The following is an 8,455-nucleotide window of genomic DNA, read 5'->3' as shown; positions in this document are numbered from 1 at the left end:
TTCCTAAGACTGAAATGGGGGGGGGGGGGACATATAACGTGAAATTAAATAATATGTGTACCACCGAGAAGAAATGTCTTTCATCTCATTCGCACAATAATTGCACATCATGAAAATGGTATATAAAATATAATTTAAATTTGTAAATAAAACATTGGGTTCTACATCTCAAATGTATAAACTATCTTCTTTTTTTTTTCTAGGAATGCGGCGTTCCTTAAACTTTTGCAATTTGTCTGTAGGATTAACAAAATTTGGGAAGGCTGATTTTATCATTAAAGATTCAAATTTTCCAGCTGCGAAACCAGGTTTTGATATTCGTAGTGAACAGATAGCCCATGGTATAACTTTGCGCTTAACAACAACAAACAAACAAATCTGTTTTGTTAAATATATATAAACGTACATTAACTCACTTATCTAATGATGATCTACATGTTCTCACTGAAAGTATTTGTAACTTATACATGGTTAAGTATAGACGTATAAATAACATGGACATGTTGGTATAGGTTTCTAGAAATGCTGTTTTGAATATGTTTATATGACACATGAAAACGTTTTTCTTTACCTCATGTTTTAGAAAGATTTTAACAGGATGTTTATTTTATTCCGTCTGATAATTCAAACCATCATGTGCTTGTCAGTTAGCTAACAGTTGTATAACGTAAGCTTCTACGTCTAGTTTCTTACACAGGCCTAGAGCTATAGACTAAAGCTCATAACGTCTACATTTCTCAAATGATCACAATAAATATGATCACGAGGGACAAGCACAGTTTGTAAACAACAAAACGTTTTGCCAAGAATGATTGACCAGTAAATGATATATAGCAGATTAACCATTTGATTACAATGGCTTCGAGCGACCAAAGATTGTTTTTCTCTTTATTCTTGAATTTTCTGGAGATTTTTCAAACGAATATATAATGCAGCTAGGCTTAAGCTTTTTTTTGTTCCTTTTCGTTGTAAATTCTTCTCATCTCTTCTATTTGCATGAATATATATAGTTGGTTTTTTCTACAAAACTGGAAGGAAGGTTTGACTTTTTAAGATATTTTACAGATGCTTGAGAGCCTTGTAACTTAGATTATTGTAAAGTGAAACAATCTTATGTAGCTTGCTCTAAAAAGTAAATCTTCATGTAAAAAACGTAAGTCATACTACAGTAGTGGCCTCCCAATGGTACAGCGGTATGTCAGTGGACTTACAACGCTAGAAACCGGGTTTCGATACCCGTGGTGGGGAGAGCACATATAGCCCATCGTGTAGCTTTGTGCTTAATTCCCAACAAACAAACTACATTAGTGGCTCAGAAGCTATGGTACGCGTACCTCTAGGGATACTTGGAGACCAGATAGCGGGGACACGAGAAATTTTGAAAAACGTTTGTTTCGAACGTTTTATAACTACATTGAAAAGACTTGTGGAGAACGATAGTCACATTTTGAATTGCGTTTAGTGCATCTATTCTAATTTGGTTTAATTAAACAAAATAAAATTTACACACAAACACACACACACACACATACATATATAAAGGAGCATGTTTTAACATTATACGTGCTTTTGTGACTCCGTATACTTTCTACGCTCATTGAGGTTTTTTTTTATGCCAAGCTCACTGTCAATATTTTCTGTATTTATGGAACTTATATTATTTCGGTAACGCCGATCTGAAAAAAAATTATGTATTAACCATTATGTCGTATTAAAAAAAATGAATTTGCCATAACGAATATTTGTCCGTTATCCCAGCAGCTTTCATTGTTTTGTCCTGACGAATGAAAACAAACCAAAAATACCTGCGTTTAGTATCATTTTCTGCTCAAACGAAGACGTAATTTTGAAAATGAAAAGAGGCTTAAAAGGATAAGCTTAGTATTTGTTCTAAAAATTCTGGTCCCCATGGTATGGTACTTTGTTTTACAACCTAGGACCCCATGGTATGGTACTTTGTTTTACAACCTAGGACCCCATGGTATGGTACTTTGTTTTACAACCTAGGACCCCATGGTATGGTACTTTGTTTTACAACCTAGGACCCCATGGTATGGTACTTTGTTTTATAACCTAGGACCCCATGGTATGGTATATTGTTTTACAACCTAGGACCCCATGGTATGATACTTTGTTTTACAACCTAGGACCCTATGGTATGGTACTTTGTTTTACAACCTAGGTCCCCATGGTATGGTACTTTGTTTTACAACCTAGGATGTAATCTTAATATGATTAGTGTAACATCAACACTCGTTTATCATATTTTTCTGGAAGCGTTATTAAAAGATGGAGTGCATAATCTTTAAAGGAAAATTATAGCAATAAACTGACAGGTGTGTAGTATGTAAACGTATCTAGTAACCTTATATGCTCATACTTCTATCAGCTCATTTGAATATTCTATACACGAGCAAATAGCGTGTAGTTATAGGCCATGATCATGCAAGTCAGACATAAAGTTTCTGAGTGCACGTGTTCAAGGCGTTATTGAAACTGAAAAAGGATGGAGAAATATAATCTTGCTTTCCAAGACATCTTTTTCCAGATGTTCTGGAACATTTCTGATAAGGCAGTCTTTGAGATACTAAGAAAGTCTCTTGATCAACCTAGCTCAAAATTTTTTCAAAGACGCACCATCAAATAATATAGATATGCGACGTTTTAGCTATCTTATATTGATTATTTTGTGTGTAAATATTATAACATTATGAATGCTTGAGTACTGCTATTTATCATAAAATTCCTGTTTTTCTTGCATTATTTTGGGTTTTACGGGTTTATTATGGAGTTTGCTAGACCAATAAGATACACATTTCAAAACTAACAAACGATACATAGTTTACTTAATGAAAGCGAAAATAAATGTACGTACATATAATTTGATTTCTCCTTGTTATATGAGTATCGTTGAATGTATTAAAAAAATAGCAACACTAAACTTTATTTAATCTTCTATGATTAAAACGTGTTATTTCTTAATAACATCTTCAGATAATTTTATAAATTGATGTATTTCTCTTGAAAATTATTAAAGCTGAATATATACTGACGTATCCTTTTGAAATTTGTGAGTAAATCGCTAGGTTAGCGAAATATTATCGTATACAAAAATTATCTTCCATCAAAAATGACAAAATCTATTTTTAAAGAATTCAATGAAATAAATGCAAATAGGAGCTAAAAATCATAAAGTTAGTTTTCAGAACAATAAAGACGATACAAAGGGTCAATTGTACTTTACAACGTGATCATCATCACAGATGTGAGCGGCGATCTGCCTATATTAACATTATGGCTTCCCGACCGACATTTTTAGCTTTTTTTTTTGTTCTACTGAACAGCACTCACCGCTATGTTTTGGGCCACTATACCTGAGTAGCGGAAATTCACCTTCACTCTTATAATGTTCACACAGTGCTATTTTGTGGCAACAAGGCGCGAAAAATGGACTCGCAGATTCACAATTTAGCACTCTATTCATTAAGCCATACCAAGTCCATAATGTTAAGCAGTTATTGATTTGGATCACTGCGAATTCTTGACCATGCAGAAATGTAATGCCGTCGTAGACAACTCACGACTGGAATGATGTCTATCACGGCCACTTCGAGGAAGGATAGTCGTAAGAATATTAATTACTGTTGTTCCATTTTGCTTGTTGGGCATTTTGGTTGCCGAAGTTTTCTCACATATTGGGAAATTTAGACTTCGCAAAGTTCTGTTAAAGCAAAGGTTAAGTATTGTTACTAATATTAGAATGTATTGAAGTCAGCTATGGGAGATTAACTGGGCTGGCATGGTTTGGTGGTTAGGACGGTCTATTCGCAATCTGCGTATGGAGGGTTTGAATCCTATCACCAAAAATGCTCGCATTATTTCAGCCGATTGGGCGTTATAATGTAACGATCAAACCCACTATTCGTTGGTAAAAGACTAGAGAGTGATGCCGATCTAAAAATGTAGAACCATTAAATTTAGAAGCTTTTTATTTGTATTGTAAGTCAGAAAATATATATCTGAAGAAAGTAACATAATCTGATTGTGAGTATACAAGCCCACATTCTCAGTTTGCAGAAACACTACATAATAAGTATGATGTTTCTTTGTTTGTGTGTATTATTTTAGGACCACCTAAGGGAAATAAGCATGAACTATTACCACTCGTCCTTGACTTTCTTCGTTTACAAATTCTGCAACAATGTGCAACATCTTTAATAAACAAAAGTAAGTCTGATTCCTGAAAATGTTTGTATGTGAACCATTTTCAAACGAATCATAAGTTACTTTAAGCTACATAAGTAGCTGCAGATACAGATATTTTTACTGTTTTTTAATGATTCGATTTCTTCAAGTTCTTTTATTACGTATAAAATGACACAGCCGCGGAGTTACTCTAAGTGTACAGTTATATGATACGAATATTTTTAGGATAAACGTGCTGGAGCTGAATGTTGTCATTTAACAAGGTTAATTGACTAGATTAGTGTCAAGTTATTGGAAAAGGTATTCCAGTTATATATATCTTGTGACTAAAAATCAATGTCCATAGTATTATTTGTGCAAGTATGTTTTTTCTTAATATTTTGGATTAGATTTTTGTAACGGAAGTCTATTTAACCATGACTATTAAAATTAATACTTAAACCAGATATATAAGAAAATTCGAAATTATGTCAAAAGATATATATTAAAACTATTATTTGTCATTATTTTTACATTTTTAGTTTATCATTTTTTGCAAGCATTTGATGTTCTTTATTTTTTTAAGCAATCTTCACAAGAAATTAGGAAGGGTCATTTAAAAAAACTACAATCACAAAAACTAGTTAAGTCCATTTATAATTGAAAAAATATTTGTGGTTATGTGTAAGATGATGATTATTTATTATCCTTAAAGAAAGTTAAATTATTTTCTCAAACAAAGAAAAACAAAATATTATACAAGATCCTTTTTCTCGGTATAGTTTACATATATTACGAAGTTTCTTTGCTATTGATATGGCAGAGAGATATAGTTAAAAAAACAACGACGTTCAGAGAGATTCTTAGTTTGTTCCAAGAGTTTCTTAGTTTGATCCAAGAGTTTCTTAGTTTGTTCCAAGAGTTACTTTGTTTGAACCAAGAGTTTTTAGTTTGATCCAAGAGTTTCTTAGTTCGATCCAAGAGTTTCTTAGTTTGCTCCAAGAGTTTCTTAGTTTGATCCAAGAGTTTCTTAGTTTTTTTTAATGGTTATAATCTCACTCTGATCCTCACCTAGATTGTTTAGTCAACTGAACAGAGGAGCTAGAAGTTCTTTATTGTGTGTCTATAGCAACAGTTTATGATGGAACTAAGGTTTTCTCTTTAATTCAAAGATGGAGACATCCGGTGCTATACCACGCATGTATTGATAAACAGAAGACACGGGTTTAAAATAATGGCTGGAGACGGCTTGAATGGATAATGAAGAAAAACTTTAATATAAGTTTAACATAACAGCAAATGTACAACGTTTCGACTTATTAGAAGAAAGAGTAGAGTAACACTACTGTTAGTGTATACACAGGGGTATTGTCACAGCTTTTCATATGGCTGAAATGCAACTATTTTTATATTTTTGAAGATATCTAGACACTTATATTAGAGTAAAAGCTACAACTATTTCAGTTTAATAGAAATAAATCGTCAACAAGTGATGCAATCATTGTTCTTATGGAAGCAAACATAATATAAAACAAAGTAGGGATTCACAATCCACCAAAGTGGATGCTGATTTGAACTAGGGAAAACAACTGGTTTGGTATGTGTAGCATGTAAAATGTATATATTTCATGTTTTTATAGTTGATGCATCCTACGAGGTCAGCTTTAAACAGAGAATGACTTTAACGCTTATGATTGGGTAGAAAAGCTAAAGGTAAAGAATGAACTAAAGGGTTAAGTATCCGTTTTGAAATTTCACCTGAGTATGAAATCATCAATGATTAAAGTATTTCTATAGCTTGAAATTTTTATTTGCATACAATGCCTAAAATTAGTATATGAGTGTCTTCTGGAGTGTCTGTTATTGCATCTATCAAGCATTGGTCATATCTAACAGTGAAGTTTTCTATGCTGATTATATAATTTCCAGACGGATTTTTTCCTACATAAGATAAAGATTAAAACTCAATAATTTTTTTTAAAATAAAACTAACTAATATATATATATATATATATATATATAAGTAAATATGTAAGAAAATAAATTCTTAATGAAAGTAAAATAAAAAATAAATCATAAAACATGTAATAAATAAATTATAAAATGAATATAAATATACATTTCTCAAATGGGCAAAACATGTGAACATTTTATTTTTCTATGAGATGAAAAATGAGTTATATTTTACCGAGATAGAAATAATTAACGGTTGAAGATAACTGATTACGGAACGAAGGTTAATCTGACGAGATGAAAAATGCTCAAAGAGACAATTCAATTGGACTCTTTCACATCTCTCACTGCTCTAGATCTATGATCCATTGTGAAACTCAAGAGAATCGTTGTAAATACATTAAAAAGTACAGGATGCAATTAACCACAGCTCAAAAATATACAGAAGCATTTATTCATAATTAAAGGCATTCACCCACTCATTTGTCTTTCTCTAAGCATATTAATCGACAAATATAAAGACATGTTTATTCAGTAGTACAATAAATTATGTTACATTTCAAACAATCCTAACTGTTCATAACAGTTATTTCATAGCATTATTTTATCGGTTACGGAGAGTTTGAAATATTACTGAATTTTGGGAAACCCCTTCCAATTGCGACAAACTAATTTAACTCGAATCTATAAGGTTAATTCTAATTACTTTAATTAGTGACCAAAATCACAATGAAGTCTCTGAAAAATATCTCAGAGTAATGGTAATTGAAGAGAGTCAAAATTGTTTTTTCTTAAATAAATATTGTAAGCTACTTTCGAAAAGAATGCTAAAATAAATATATCTACAAGAAATTAGATTACTTTTTATAAAAGTAAGGGAACATATGTATAACTTACTTGAATACGCATGTTAACACATATTAACGTGATAGAACATTATTTACCATCTTCCGATGCAATATAATGGGTCATAAGACTTATATCATGGTAGTAAAGTCAGATGCTTTCTTGATTTTACATTTTTTTATTTAAATTCTACCCTTTTTGAGTTAAAATTTCTTCAAATAATTTGTAAGCTAACAGTTTAATATTTTGTCGATTTCATTCCAAAACCCAAACCAGTTGAAATGTTTCATATTATTTGGTTTACATATGCATATATATCGAAATAATCTGACGCCATTAAACTATTTGTTTTAAATGTTATATAAAAACGTGATCCATTTGACTGAGTAAATGGATTAGATATACATATATTGTTACTTAACGCTAACGTTACAATTTAAAGTCTTCAAAAACACAACATGATCATAATGGATCAGCGTATAGTTTCCATTGATATCCATTCTGTGCTCTGTAACGTATACTAATTTGTTCCTCTCACATTTAGGCTCAGGACAAAAAAATAATTTTGCTAATAAATACCTGAAGTATATGATATCAGAATAAATGAAAATCAGCCTTTCAATTGTAATCATAGTATAATAAGACCTCTTATCTAAATCATAAAATTATTGGATATATTTATTTTCTCCATTTAGAAACATAAAACACGAGAAACATTTCATGTAATACATAAGATATATAATACATAATACAAGTTTCTTATCAATAAATCACTATTGAATAACTTAAAGTGTTAAGGCTGTATTTGTCAAGTGTAACTTTAGTAAAAAATGTTAAGGAGAAGGTTTAATGGAAGCAGCATATACATGTGTATGCAAAAGATTAAAATGTAATTCACCTTTGTATAAACCTTTGATATATTCTTGTTACCAAACTACATAAGTTAATGAAACTGCTCTAACTACATGGTTCTTTAAGAAAGAAAACAGTATTCAACGGAAATCCACATTCATTGAAAAATGAAAGATTACAGTATTAGTGGAATAGGAGGGATTTAAAGAAGTATACGCATTTAATAAGGGTATTGCAAAGCTCCTGTAAAGTATTCATGCCAGTACAAAAAAATATATAAAATCTTATAGTTCGAGTTTTACCAAGTTGAGTTATTTTGTGGAATTAGCGATAGGGGAATACACTAATGAAGGAGTTAGCGATAGTAGCCGTTTCTGTTTAAGCTTAATATCCTGTATTCTGTAGAAACTCGCTAGAGAGGACAAGTCTAGTGTAAAGAAGATCAAAACATCTTAGAGTTAATGAAACTTGACACCTATAGAGAAACGTGACAATCTACATATCGATTTGCTAAAGTATAAGAATTCAAATCAGTAATCGAAACTGAAAGCCATATTCTGATGAAAATCGATCACAATAAGAAAGAATAAAGAGTTTACAAATTATGATGTTTGTGGAG

This window comes from Limulus polyphemus, unplaced genomic scaffold, assembly GCF_000517525.1.
Source record: "Limulus polyphemus unplaced genomic scaffold, Limulus_polyphemus-2.1.2 Scaffold28, whole genome shotgun sequence".
Classification (NCBI taxonomy): domain Eukaryota; kingdom Metazoa; phylum Arthropoda; class Merostomata; order Xiphosura; family Limulidae; genus Limulus; species Limulus polyphemus.
Note: the sequence above shows the minus strand (reverse complement) of the source record.